This window comes from Cavia porcellus, unplaced genomic scaffold (assembly GCF_034190915.1).
Source record: "Cavia porcellus strain 051 isolate PalLab524CR breed Dunkin Hartley unplaced genomic scaffold, mCavPor4.1 scaffold_2, whole genome shotgun sequence".
NCBI lineage: Eukaryota > Metazoa > Chordata > Mammalia > Rodentia > Caviidae > Cavia > Cavia porcellus.
Genome location: NW_026947485.1, coordinates 33,477,113 through 33,492,531, shown reverse-complemented (window position 1 = coordinate 33,492,531; position 15,419 = coordinate 33,477,113).

Genomic DNA, 15,419 nt, shown 5'->3' with positions numbered 1-15,419 from the left:
CAGGGGCTTGGGATGTTGCAGGTATACTCACCCCAGGCCACCCAGTCCAGAGTTCAGGGCGCAGGCAGGCAGGCAGGCCCAATTTTCTGAAGCTGGTCCAGCATGGCAGGAAACCAGCAAGTTTTGGTTCTGTAGTTTTGATTATTGTCTGAAGAGGTGTTTTCAGAAGCAGATTCTCTGGACTCTGTCCACGGTGGCGGCTCCATGGGGCTCTGGCCCTGTGGGCCTGGCAGCAGTGAAGTCACACTCACCCACCCGGGGACCTCGAGGGTGCTCCAAGCAACAGGGGCCTGCTCAGTGCCGGCGCTGTGGACTCGGGTCCTTGCGTCAGGGGCGAGGGTAAAGATGGCAATGCATCCCAGCAGATCCAGTCCCTCTCCTGCAATGCCGCAGTGTGCCCTCTTCCTGGTGCCCTCCGGGACGTGGCCCAGATTTGGGGAGGCAGCAGAGGTGGTGGCCCAATATTATTTTTTTTTCTGTTGCTATATTAAAGAATGAGGCAGGTTGTATGTATGTATGTATGTAATACATATGTGTATAGAGATTGAGGAAGGTCAGGGGACTTGGATCCACCAAAGAGAGCAAACTTGTTGAACATATCCTGTGCAAAAGACTAGAATGGGGCAAGGTTTCAGATGTCAGTTCAATGCATCCTTACCATATCCTAAGATAGGTAATTTTATGGGTCTGCAGAAGGGCAAACTGAGACTGAGAAGGTTCTATGCCACATCCATGGGGATTGAGGAGCACTTTCCTGTGGAAGAGGAAGTCCACACCCTTGCTTCTTCCTTTCCATTTGTCATCTCCCTAAGAAACTGATGGGCTTATTGCCCTTCTGGCTCTCATAACCCCTTACTTGATGCTGTGGAAATTCTTTCCTAGCTGGGATTATAGATCATTAGTATAGAACTTGCCTACCATGCAAGAATAAAAAATGTTTCCAAACCAGAACAGAAATAAGACAGGAATTCAGGCGGTGCTTATATAAGATGAGACTGTGTTCGCCTCTCTTTCCATTATCTCTTCCTGCTTCCCCCAACCTGCTTGGTCCATCAGCAAGGAGGTGTGGACTGAATGTCCGCCAGGACTGCCACATCTTGTGGAGTGTTGGAAGGATTAAGTGATAGGAGCGGAGAAGTGAGGCACCACATAGTGGATAGGAAGAAAAACTCCAGCCCAGTAGGAATGGAAACACATTTCTGTGTAACATCTTTTGTGTTTTTAAGACTTTCTATGACCTCATTTTACCTATATAACTGTTCTTGTAGGCAAGGGTTAACATTTTCACCTTCTTCTTATTAAAGATGACTCACACTAGAATACTTTGGAATGCTTATTAAAGAAGAAATAAATACAAGCTTAAGTTTCAGGCTTATGTTCTTAGGCTGTGATTCTGCAGAGAGGGTATTTCCTGTGTGAGAGGGTAAATGGGGGCCACTGCTTTAGGAGGTCAGCCTAAACCACTGAAAAGGCAAGTTCTTAATTCTAGTCTTCAGAAAGAACAATTTTCTTGAATATGAAGACAAAGAGTACAAACTAGGTTAATGGTGATAGTATTCATTTATTTTTTTTTCCTGGAGCTATAGTTGGAATTAAAAGAGTTGTTAAAATAAACAGCTAGTTAGCAATTAGACTATCAACTGCATTAAGTGATCCCTTTTAAATTGCCTAAAGCCTGGCTTTTTCTGTCCTCCACCTCACCATTTCATACTGCTGTAAGACCACCACCTGCACTTATTCACAGAGTTTGTTCCACACAATGACCCTGGATCTCTGTTGTGTGCATATGCGCACGCCCCCGCCACACCCACATCCACCCCCCCCACACACACACGCATACATACACACACACACACGGATTTTTTTGTATTCTCATAATCTCAACTCTATTACTTTTTTATGTGTGAACATAAACTTTACACAGCAAGAATAAAGTTCAACCTTGCCTTAAAAAATCTGAATATATGGATTCAAACTCTGTCAAATATTAATCAAAGGCAAACATTAGTGAGCAATTGCAATGTGAAAGTTATACAGCAGGGGGCAGTGCTGTGCAGGAAGAAATGCTACACTTAGACAAAGGTCTTCAGTGTAGAACTGAGGCTGGCTTGGGGATTCCTGGAAGTCAGCAAAGGCGTATTGAAATTTCAGGTCTCCAGCCACCACCTTAAGTGGGCAGTGAACACAATAGAAGTGAAGCAAGATTTAGCTTGAGGCACACACTTGGAGAATCTTGTGTCTTTGTCTGTCAGGCAGGATCATTTAGGCTGCTCTTGGAAAGTAACCTGAAAACTAGGTCCACAGCCAGTTTTGGGCCTTAGATCTTCAGTGTTAGCCCTCATGGGGACAAAGAAATCCCAAAAGGCAGATTATTTCCACCCAGAGTCATGGAAGAGACCTGGAAAAAGTTTACATTTGCTTGGCTATGGCAGTAAGGCCTTCTCTCCATGATTATATACAAAATTCCACTTTCTCTGTATGACGAGCTAGTAAACACACAGCAAACAGAAAATGAATAATCTTCAATAAAGCCTAGAGGGAAAACAAACTTCTGTTTCTGATAATTTAGGCCACTCATCCTAGTCTGAGCATTAACTCAGTTAACTTTTATTGCCACCTAAAACAGTCAGGGACAGCCAGACAGGTGAGTTCTCACCTAACAGGTAAAGAAACTGAGGGTCAAAGTTCACAATACGTGTATTACCCAAGGTCCATAGCTAGTAAGTGTCAAAACCTGGATCTGAGATCTGACCCCAGCATATATACTGTGTGTTCTAACTGGCAAAAACGGTCCTGAACACCTGCTCTTTCTGTCCTTTTGGTGTTTAAATGAAGTTCTTTTCAAGTATTGTGTATATAAGAATCATAAACCCCCTGATGCTGTCATAAAACCGAAATTCTGAGTCAGGTGGGCATGGTAGCACATACCTGCAATCCCAGCACTCTGGGAAGCCGAGGAAGGTGGACCACAAATTACAGCACAACCTTGGCAACTTAGTGAAAATGCTGTCTCTAAATAAAAATAAATAAATAAAGAGTTAGAGACCTAGTTCGGTGTGAGGACCACGGGCTCAATCCCCGACAGAACAACAACAACAAATACTCATTTGGGTGGGTGGGGGAATCCTTTTTTGTAATGGACCCCTTGATAATGTCACAAGTGCCACTTGGAGAGCTACATTCTGAATAGAAAGGCTTCCATCTGCAGTGGCCTGAAGTTTTTTCATTGTCTTAGCAAATGTTTTTCCAAAATTCCAGGCCCAAATGAATTTCTATTCTATTTTCTAATTTGTTGGGTCCAAACTATCTAAGTATTTGTGTTCTAACAATTTACAAACCTTTAAAAAAAAGAAAGAAAATGTTAACTTATTTTCCCCTTAAATACCAAATTAGTAATGAAATCTAGGCTTCTGGGCCCTAGATAACTCCTTGACCTTGACATAACTGCCTTTATTCCCTGTTTCTTATTGGTATTTTGAAACACACGGCTTTTAGTAAGAGAACAAAAGGAATTTTGCACAAGTCTATCTGGGGGGCTACTGCAACATTCAGTTAGAAATAAATGAGAACCACGACGTCGCATCCCAGGATTCCTTGGGACCAAGTTTGGGAATAGTGGCTTTGCTGTCCTCTGCCTTGTATTAGCACAGTAATGAAGAGAATTGGAGAGAACTGTATGCCAGGAGCCAGGAGACTAAACTACTGCTCGATCTCAGAAGGTTGCCGATCTCTTGGGGGCCTTTTCTGACTTGAGAGCAGCCACCTTAGCTAACATTTGGATCATTCAGATATAATAGTTATCCTAACTATTCTAATGCTCTCTAAACACAGCTTCCCCAAGAGAGGACAGTATTAGATGGCAGAGGTTGTGTCCCACTCATCATCACGTCCCGGGGTGATTTCCTCATGTAGTTGCTCAGTAAAGAGCTGTGCAATAAACTCCCTTTGAAAACATCTCAATTCCTAGCTGTGAGGGAGGGACAGTTTTTACTACTTCTTTAATACTGTAAGCATTTTATATGTGATTGATGCACTCTAATGACCAGTGTTAGTAGTAATTTAAAAGGAAGTGGGGGTTCATAGTGGAGACATGTGCATCGTTAAATTGCAGACTGGCAAGAACATAAACGGCAGCAGAAGAGGAGTTGGAGGCAGCACCCTAGATTCCAGTACTGGGAGTGCTGCTTACACCCCAGTGAACTTGAGCTCCTCACTGCATTCTCTACCTCAGGCTCCAGCTTGTCAGTGAAGGTCTGCAACAGCTGCTCTCTGCCTGTGGGGTAACTAGAGCATCAAGAAAGGCACTGAGTATCAGAAATGCTTGTGCCTTAGGAACCCCCACCTGCACTCCCATTGTTCTCAGCAGCTCTTGCACAGAGCAAGGGCTGACTGTGTGCAGTATGTGCTGCAAATGGCAACACCATCCAAAAACCATCCTGGTGAGTGGAGACCCTGCCCAATGCCACGGAGTTAATTATGGGGCTCAGATGTGGTGCAGGTGATTGGCAATGACCATTAGGAGAAGATGAGGACTTGCTCCGTCTCTGTGCATTTCAGAGATAACAAGACATCATCAATCAATTTAACTCATAAATATTTAAAGTGTCTTTTGAGATAACATCTTTCACCCTGATTCAGGGAACAAAAGAAGACAGACATGGACAGAATGCTTATTAAATTTATTGTTTCATTGAGATGACCCTGCAGAATGACTCATCCTTAAGAAGGGAAATTTTGGACCCAGAGCGTGATATTTTCCACTAAAGTGATAGAACCATCTTTCAGTTGCACAATAAGGTAAGGATGAAGGGATTTTCCTGTTTGTCTGGCTCAGCAATCTTTCCTCTGGAGATGAGGAGTCTGAGGGTCTTACCACTCTCTGTTGTGAAGAATCAGATCCAAGAACATCTGTCAGTCCTCAGGTTCCACACTGGGTTACCACTGTTGATTTTAACCATGTGAACCATTAAATGTAGAGCTGACCATATATAAATTGTGGGAACAAAGATTCTAAGTGTGTGAGTGTATTATTCAGGATTCTGCAGAGAAACAGAACTAATAATACACACACACACACACACACACACACACACACACACAGAGAGAGAGAGAGAGAGAGAGAAAGAGAGAATTGGCTCATGAAACTCTTCTGTCTGGTAAGTTTGAAATCTGCAGGGCAGGCCAGGGGCACTAGAACCTCCAATCTGTTTTCTATGTTGGTGTCTTGAGGCCCACTTTCTTCTAAAAGAATTTTTATTCTTAAGGTCTTCAACTGATTGGGTGAGGCCCATCAACTTTACATTTTACTCAGCCTATTGATTTAAATCTTAATCATATTTTAAATATACTTTCATAGCAACATTAAACTGGACCAAAAAACTGGGCAGCATAGTCTAGCTAAATTGACACGTAAATTAGCTGTCAGTTGGTACTCAGGAATGATTGTCACCCCCTCCCCCAGACCATCCCCAAATGAGCCATTTATCATGATTCAAACATTTCTATTTTAAGATGACTGAATCAAGTTGTAGAAAAGATTTAGGAAAGATGCACCTTCCGAAGCAAATGTCTTAGTAAAGTGGAGGACATTTCCTGCTCCAGCATCCCATGCCTGGGCTGTCTGGAGGGAGCAGCAATACCTGAGAGGGCCAGGTGGCCGCGTGCGGGCATCCCCTGGGGGCATTTGGTTCACAGTGGATGTGCTCTTCGCCCCTTCACCAGAGTGTCTCTTTTGCACAACATCTAGTTGTATCAGATTCAGAATTGGAGGAGGGAATGGAGCTCTAGGGAAATAAGTGGTAGAAATGATGACTCAGGAAAAGAGCCTCTACCCTCCTCCGTCCTCTCCTGCCTCACCCATGACTGGAGGGTGATTTGGAGGAAGGCTGGCGTCCGACCAGGAGGCTTGTTACAAAGGCATTCCTGGAAATGTTTTGCCTGCTGATGGAAAGCTGCCAATCCACCCCTGCCAGATGTACTCTGTGATACTAGGAGATTCCATTAGTGATTGGTTGGGACTCCTGAGAAAAGGGAATGACCAGGCCAATTGACCATCAGCCTTTTTTTTAATCCTTGGCATGGGCCTGAGATCTAGCTGAATTTCCGCCCCCCTCCCCCAGGGATGGACCCTAGTTTACCCTCCCCACTCCCAATGAACATTTTAAACTCAGGGTCATCCCTTCCCACAATGCCCTGCAAAGCTTCCCAGGATGAATAGCAAAGGATTTCTTCCTCCTTTCTCGTCTATACACATGTACACAGCCCCTTTCAAGCAGTGTAGATGCAGGCGTCTCATGTCTGGTCTTTGTACTTGGATGTGTGTTCACTATTGCATTTGTTACAGTGACTTGCATTTATTTATTCCCCTGATTGTTTTTTCTCATTCACAGAGGGCAGAGATGACTCAGCCCTTCTCCCTCCAAGACCTAACAAGGTGCTTGACACAGACTATGCACTCACAACTGCATAGGAGAAGTGAGAAGGGTATTTAACAAATATTTACTTAATTGTTCAACTCTAGCCCAATTTTTTCTTTTCCACATGCATACGGGCAATTCTGAGATGAGGGAATCACAAACCAAAAGCACTCTTGCCTGGTCCTTCTAAGTGTGGAGCACAGGGTGCCTGGGTGCAACGAATTGGGAGAAAATAGAAAGACTACAGTAACGCTATGGAGAAATAAGGCCGTGAGGTGGTCTCTGGCAGCCTGTCTAGGACCGAGAAGAGGCAGAGGGAAACAAGCAGGAACAACCCAAGGGCTGAGAATGGAGGTCTCTCTCAGGAGACCACTGTTTCAGACTAGGCTCTTGTAAATTTGTTACATAAAAACCTTTTTAAAAATACTTCTTGAACTCAGTCTTCACTCATACTAAGCAGCGACTCTAATACAGCTGGCTTTATTATTTTTCTTTTGATAGCTGCATATACCGAATTCCCTGATGAGGATATCAGCCTAAAACTTTATAGTTACCGAAAGCCCTGCTGAGGCTATCAGCCTAACTCACCCAGCAATAAGCACAGGAATTCAAAATAACGACAAGCAGAGAATATTCTGCAGTTGAGCTCTGGGAAGACCCAATGTTCTCTGTGGAACAAAAGGTCTGTTTGCGAAAGCTTATGGATTTATGGGTTTCAATCAAGGAGGTGGGTGGTGGTCACAGCAGAGTGCATAGGAAAAAGAAACTTTGTAGCCATACCAGGCACAGAGGCCTCTAATTAGCAATGCACGGATAGTTTTTGATGTATGCAGAGCTGGCACCTTTACTGCCAAGAACATTTGTTTCAATATAGCCAGTTCTACATATCTTGCTAAATAGAGCAAAGGAGAGGTCAGGGGCGGGTTGCAGCAAGGGCTTTGTTTTTCAGGAGCAAGCAGCGTGGTGGTCTCCCACAAGCATTTCTGAAATATTTCTGTTGAGCTGAACGGTAGACATCAGTGTGCATGCATGTATGTGTGTGTGCATGTTTGTGTGTGTATGCATGTGTGCAAGTCTGTGCAGGACAATGATCACTAGTGAACAACCTAATTAAAGGCTGCAGCAGCTCTGGGAAAAGTAGTGGGGAGGAGGGAAACTAAAATTGCACTGATATCAGATGTCATGACTCGTCACATCACCAGTGAGGAAGGCACATTATATCATTTTTATTGATGAAGACATTGGGTCTAAGAAAGGTTGAGAAATTTGCTGAAGACAATTTTGCTAGTGAGGGACTGGGCTGTGACTTACACACTGCAGGTATATGAGGTGTGTATATATAGTTATGTATTTATGTTCTCAAATTATGTTCTCATAATTTTTGTACAGAAGGGTCCTGAAAACAGTTTAGGATATTTTACTTTGGAAATGGCTTAATCAACAGAACTTGCCCTGTGGAGCCATAGATCTCCCAGTATTGTTTACCAATTCCAGTCCCTGTACGGTGAGCTGGGATAGGAGCCAGCCTGTGGTCACTGTTCTGGGCAGGAAGCATTAGTGTGAAGAATTTTTCCAGTACATTTGATGTGATTCCCATTTTCTTTTGCTATTTATTTTTAATAATAAATAGTGATAAGTTTTCAATATGTAATATTTACAGTCACCTTAAGGAGTAGGTACATATACTTAATACACCTTAATTTTAAAATTCCTCTTCTCTTTCTCTCCTCCCCCTCCTTCCATCTCTAGATCCTTTTCTCACTTTCAAAAAAGTCTATCTCCCTGTTTCCTATTGTCTAGCTTTTATTTTGCTTTTTAAAAAATTATTTATACTTCAGGCTTCTCGTAGAAGAAATTTTATGCTATATTTAAACTTGTGTGTCTGATTTATTTCACTTACTATCATGATCTCAAGGAGCATCTATTTTCCCATAAATGACTTAAGATGCTGGCGGAGCAGAACTTTATTATGTATGAATACCACATTTTCTTTATCCTTTCATCTGTTGATGGATGTATACACCATAACCAGAAGGATATAACCATTATGTGGCCTAACTTGTTACTACTCTACTACATTTCAAAAATTTTATCTGTTTAAATCAGACATTGATTATATAAGAAAAAAAAAAAACTTCTAAAAAGTAGTTAGGCAAAATCATGAATCCACTAAAAAAACACCCAATAAGTAAATGGAAGGTATTAAACTCAATGGTGTCTCATCTGTTTTAAAAGATTGTATTTTCAAGTAATTGTGAATTCACACCAGTTGTAAGAAGTCATGTGAAATGACTCCATGAGCACTACACCCAGTATCTGCCAAAGGAAATATCTCACTTAAGTATAGCACTTGTTCTTATCAAGAACATTGCCTTGATAAAACCCAGTCCCTTTTTCACTTTTGCATTCAAAGATTGTTGAAGAATGTTTCCTTATTCCAAATGGATGCTCCTTAGATAACAAGGGCACAGAGTGATCTATTAGCAATGAAAACTTTGATAGGAAAGCATTATCAGCCAGCATGCCTCTGTGGAGTGCACTCAGGAAATACCTAAGTGTAGCTCTCCTTTTGCTTATACACACTTCATTTATTCCTCAAAAGTATGCCAAAAATTTGGTTGAGTCTTGTCATTTTGGATGAGTTTTTTCCAGAGGTTGCAATAAATCATGACACGAAATCTAGGTATAGCCGAGGTCCGCATTGTTTCTTATTTGGTGGTCAACTAAAGCAGCAATGCAGAGTGAGCTCCTTTTATAGCTAACAGTGCCTGTTGATGGCCCCCAAACTGAGCCATTTCTTGCAAGACAAGAGGCTCCTGTGGCCCTGAAGAGTGTACAACACAAATGCGAAATGCAGTGAAGATGGCCAGTAGAAACATTTGCCGATAGACTAGTCTGCATAAGTCCTGCCAGCAGCAAGAGAAGGAAGGTATCCTTGAAATTTCTACCATGTGTCCTGTGCTTGGTAGAACAGCTCATGTAATAGGATTGTGAAATGGTATTTTCATGTCTCTGTCTAGACTGACACTCCATAAACAAAACAAAACCAATAAATGGCACAACCTTCATACCCAGAGACCTTATTCACCATTAGAATATTATCAAAAAGAGTGTTCAATAAACAGCTCCTGAAATGTTTAACCTATCACCCTTTGACACAGATATACACAAAAGGAAAAAGTTGATCAAGAGAAAAAATATTTCTAGAAAACTCTTGGGGGAAAGAACAAGTTTTGAGGCTGAGATTGTACTCTCTGGATGTGGCTGTATTTAGACCTCTTCTTCCCTGCTGTAAGATTTTTTAGCAGGTTTTTTAGAATCTTTCTTATCAGCAATGTCTAATTGTAATTCTCAAGAAGGATTAGAACCTGTGTTAAGGAAGGAATAAGGAGGAAACAATCACTGCTCACACCTCTTTAAGGGTAGGAGCAGGAGAAGATGCTTTTGACTGGCTGTTAGTTGAAACGTGGACTGGGATTGGATAAACATTTTAATACTTGAAAGTGAGTCTTTATTACTCCATCAAGGCTTTTCTTATAAGTACATATGCTTGTAGAACTACAAGGTCTTTCTATTTTGTCACCCAAAGCTGAACAGATACAGATGTGGTAGAGCATGTTTGCAAGCAGAGGTAGGACAAATAATAAAGCTGTTACTACCTCTATTTCTCTCCAGCCCTCCACCATCTCCAGGGCCCACATCCCTTACCTCATTAATTCTCTTGCATTTTTGCAGTCTCGGCCTACATCATTCCTTGGAGGCAGATTCTAACTACCATACACCCCTAGGTAAATCAGACTCCCTTGTTATAAGCTCTCTGAACTTCCATATTCCAACCAATGGAATTTAAATACATAGCTGAATTATTTTGTTTGATATCTATCCAACTGGTGATCTGGAAACTTTCTTCATGAGCAACTCTTCACTTACTTTTTACTACTTTGGGTAGCATGTGTGTACTCTAGGATTGAATAAGTATTTGTTAAATTAATGTGGCTAGTAAATTTTATATCAAGGAAAAGATCATAAAACTCTGGAAGGAATACTAGAAAAAGAATGGAATTGATGAGATCTGTTTCAGAGCTGTTAAGTGTGAAATTAGAGTGAGATGCATACAACACCTTCCCAGGCTGTGGGCCCTGGAGATGGTGGAGGGTTGGAGAGAAATAGAGGTAGCCACGGCCGAAGCACACTGGGACATTATAAGAACTTGATGGAGAAGAGTGAGAGGGAACCCTTGGTCCACTGCAGAAAGTTTTATGAGAACAAAGATATAGCACTTTCTGAGGGCTTTTTTGGTGCAAACATGACAGGAGTGTAAATGTTACTCTCTTGGCAAGCTTTGGACAATTGCTAGAGCGTTTTCTTGATCTACTCTCTGGGGGTGGGATTGTTGTGATGTTGAAAGTAGATCCCCCTTCTGGAAGCATCTCCTACATGATGGACTTTCAGAGAACATCTTTTTCCTCGACTTCTTTTGGCTTAGGTTTCTTTGTACAACTTGAGGAGTGGCTGGGTATCTAGGCTGCCTCTCACAAGACCAAAAATATCTCAGCAGATATGGGTTGGAGCTTCCTGACTAGACCTTTTCAAAGCATTGCTGCTACTCCTTAGCCAATTCCAGTATTATTTGGCATGAAGTTCTAAACTCTGTTGTGTGCTTTGTGAGGGTGCTAAGATCTCGTTCATCTTAAAACCCCCTTCTTCTGTACGCTCAGTCAGATTGACTGGTTAGGTAGTTGGTTCTGTATTCAACAACAGATTCCCAGACTAAGCCTCTCTTAATGTTCCAATTCTTCCTGTGTAACAACTGTAGTGTTTTCCTCCAGGACTCACATAGCCATTTAAATTAAAATCTATTAAAATTAAACAAAACATCTTGAGTTCCTCAGTCCCATTCAACACATTTCAAGTGTTCAAGTAGCCACACATGGCTAGTGCTTCATGTCCAGGGCAGCGTAGATGTGCACATTTCAGTCTTGCAGGGAACATTACTGAACAGAGCTGTTTTAAATCACTGGGTGCCATTTGCTAACTTAAGCAATGTGAAGACAGAAACTCTGTTGTTGAGAGCCATTCATCTCTGAGTGGTGAACATAATCTTTGCTATGGAATTTTCTTCCTATTGGCCTCTTCCCATTACCTCTTAATCAGGGTTGAACTTGAGATGAAATGGATGCAGAATATTTTCCCTTTTGTCAAGCACAGCATGCTTAACATTCACTAGAAAGAACTTTTGAGAGTTGAGATTTCTGTGTGTTCACTCATCTGCACAGATACTCATCCAATTGAGAATTTGGTGATGGATCCTATGTCCTTTATCTTTTGTTGGCAAATCGGGTCTATTTCTTTACCTTTATAATTATCAATGCGGATGATGGAAATTCCATTTCACAGGCAAAATTTTATAAAATTAGCCATTGATTCTTTGTAATGCCACTACATTTGAGGTAACTCTTTATGGAGTAAAAGGTATAAGTATTTGTACTCTTGGAAAATGTGCATAGTTCCTTCACTATATATTCAAAAGGAAGAAAACAAAAATAAAAAGCTTCCTCTCTGTTCTGGGTCATTGAGCCAAACTCTAGGAGGGGATTTATAACTTCACAGTTACAAATTATGAATGTACATTTGTTCAAGAACTACACTGTTGATTCGCTGTTTAGATTTTTTATTGCTGGCTTTTTGCATTGCTCCATAGGAGACTGGCTATAGATTTGGCTGCAGCTCAGAGCAAAGAGTCGCTAGGGACATTGTTCCTATTTGGAAATGCACAAGGTATATCAGAAACAGAGACTGCAAACTTGCATATTAAAGTCAATCCATTACCCATGCAATAAAAACTCATGTCCCACTTAACATGGGAGGCTTAGGGCTGAATGGGAACCCAGGATGCCCATGTTGGATGCAGCTGAAAGAAATCTTGGAGCTGCCTAATTACCTGGTGTGGTGCCTCCTAACCATGCTCTGAAGAGTTCCAGAGGATTTCTTAAAGACCATTCAATGAAGCAAGCTTGGGCTGTCTTTACACCTTCAAGTTGCCACCTCACCTTTGTGCATTTCACAACTGGACTTCTAAATGTGAATTACTTTGAACAAAAGGAATCCAATACATGCTGATGGGGGTTAAAAGCTTTCCTCTGAGCTAAAAATCTTGGCATGTGGTAGGAATGATTGTTCTGCTTATTTTTGTTCTGAGCAAGTGCTTTAGAGCAGAGGGTATTGATCAGTATTCTCAAAACTTTGTGTGTGTGCTCTCATTTCAATTAATGTGAAGTTTCCGTTTGTTCCAACTACTGTTTGTCATAGCCACATAGTCATGTGGTGGCGGAGAAGGAGAACAATACGCACCTTGGGAATACGGGGTGGGATCTGAGTTTGCCAGGAATAGGTGAGCATGTTGCACCTGTAACTTGTAATAGCATTTTACAGGGCAGTGAAGAGCTGCCCTCAGTCACATTGTGTTGAAGGACAACCTAGCTGGGTACTGCAAGAATCATGGAAACACTTCTCTTTAAAAATTCTTGAAATGGCCATTCTTATCGTTTTAAGACTCATCTTTTAATTCGATCGGTCATCCTAAAATATCTCTGATCAGTCATTGTGTGTGCAGAATATTTGATACTTGAGAATTGTTACAATAAAAGATGAAAGAAATTTTTCATTATAGGTGAAAGTTGTATGCTCTCCCTGCTCCTGACTCTTAGGTAGAGCTTTGAGGAGGTAATTGGATCATGGAGATAATTGGATCAATGAATTAGTCTACTGATGAATTTACAGCTAAATATGATGTTAGAAAATAAAGCCTGGTCAGAAGAGATGGGTCACTGGGACATGGCCTGAAGGGTCTATTACCTTCTTTCTTTCCTCAATCCCTGTCTGCCATGACATGCCTCTGCTATGGCCCCCTCTTCTATGCTTTGGAGCCAGCTGACTGGACTAAAACCTCTACAAACTGTGAACCAAAATAAATCTCTCCTTTAAATTGTGTCTAGTAGGCATTATGTTCTAGAAATAAGAAAGTAACTAAGACATTTTCTCAGTCTCGTCGTGGTCCCTTTCCTGTCACAGGACAGGTAAACTTCTGTCTCTTGGACCCACCTAGAGTGAGTCTTATCTGAAAGTTAGTGAAAGTGAAGTGTCAGGGTCCCTTATTTCAAGGCCCTGATGAGTGCTTGGGAGAGCTGGGAGCTATAGAGTGTTCAGGGAGGTGGGGGAAATTACAGACATGTAATAGGAAATATTTCTAAGTATTTCTGGTAAGTTGCTTAAGAAATCTGAAAAGAAAATATTTGAGATTACAGAACCTGGATTTGAAACCGGGCTTGTCCTTTGCTCCATTCTCTATCTTTCCTGCACCATCTCTACATTCCCTATCTGTCGCTCAGCCTGCTTCTGCCTGCATCAGATCTACTGTTTTATTGTTCCATGATGGCAGCTGAAGGTCTACATGGTGACAAGGCACTGGTCTCAGAACCTCAGGTCACAGCCATGACTCTACTTATTCTGGAGGATGTTTCAGTCCCTTTTCCCCTAAGTTGATCACAGAACAATGATTAGCATATAGGAGCTCTCCTGGGAGCCCCAGTGCACAGTGGATTTTTTTCTCCAATCCCAGCTCCAAATCTATTCTTAGGCTTCTCATCTTCTGGATCCCAGTTAACACTGAAAGGCAAGAAGTCTCCTTTGTTTGTTATAATGCCTGCCGGCAGCAACATTCAGGTCCACATGTGCTCAGCCTGTGGTGCTCTGATCTTGATGCTCTCTGCCCCCGAGATTAACAGACAGCAGCCTGGACTTACTTTCCCTCCCAATGAACCAATATCCTCAGATTCCAGGAAGAAAGTAATGGGAATCTTCTTCATTCTCACTGACCTGGGAGTTACAAAATTGAGTTCTTCATGTGCTGACAGCATCAGAATTCTCTATGCATCTTGATCTCTTCACATCTGCATGGATCAGTGCATAACAGAGAAGAGCCTGAGTGTTCTCAATCTCCTGCCCATACATAGGATGGTCCTCTCTTCCCATCAACTCCTGGTAGGCCCATTTTCCTCTCACTATTGAGTCAGTCTTCAGTCTTCCTCTTCCTGTTGCCAGAGGTTCCAGATAAAGATGCAGCCTGGGGATGAGTGGGTGTTCTATAATGTTGGTGTAGAAATGCTTTCTCAGCCCCACCACCTCCACAACCATGCAAACCAAGAAGGGCTGTGGGACCAAGATCCCACAACATGAGTGCGCTCAAAGGCTGGTATCACTGTCTTCCAGGAGTCAATTCCTGAAAACCAGGGGAACCTCAGAGTAAAGAAGACCTTGGTGACTGTTTTGTCACCTTCTTTCACATCCTTGCATTCAATTTGACCTTTTTTTTTTAAAGAGCAATTTGAATGTGTCTGTTTTCCATCTGCTTCTCTATCCATGATAAACAAGGCTAATCTCAAACATTCTGGCCTCCATTTCATAAATATAGCCATGGAAACCACAGGCCAGGGCGGAGATCACTTTCATTTTCTCTACCTGAGCAGATTTTGAGACAGTGGACACAGGATTCCAAAAGCCCGTGGATCCTTTAAGGGCTGGTCTTCATTCCAGGGATAGATCCACCGCTGGGAATAAAACAAAGCCTCGGGAACATTTGGCTCGGGATGGGCATGTGTGGTGTATGAAGAAACCTCCTCAGTTATTTAATCTTCTTGCTATTACCATTTATTTATTTTCAGTTTGTTTGATTTTTTTCCTACATTGTCCTCCAGTCTAATTAATTAACTTTCGGGTTTCTGATAGGACCTCATTCTTTGGATTTTAATTGACCGCTTGCAGTTTCCTTTCATCTCTGTGAACTGACCATATGAATCCCTCCTGCCCCTACTACCCCAAGTAGCACATACTTTGGCTTGGTCCCAAGATGTAAATACAAGCTAGCTTTGCACTTCACAGTTGCTTGAAGTCATAAGTATAACTGTGCAAACTGAACCTGCACACAGTGATTTTAATAATAAATGG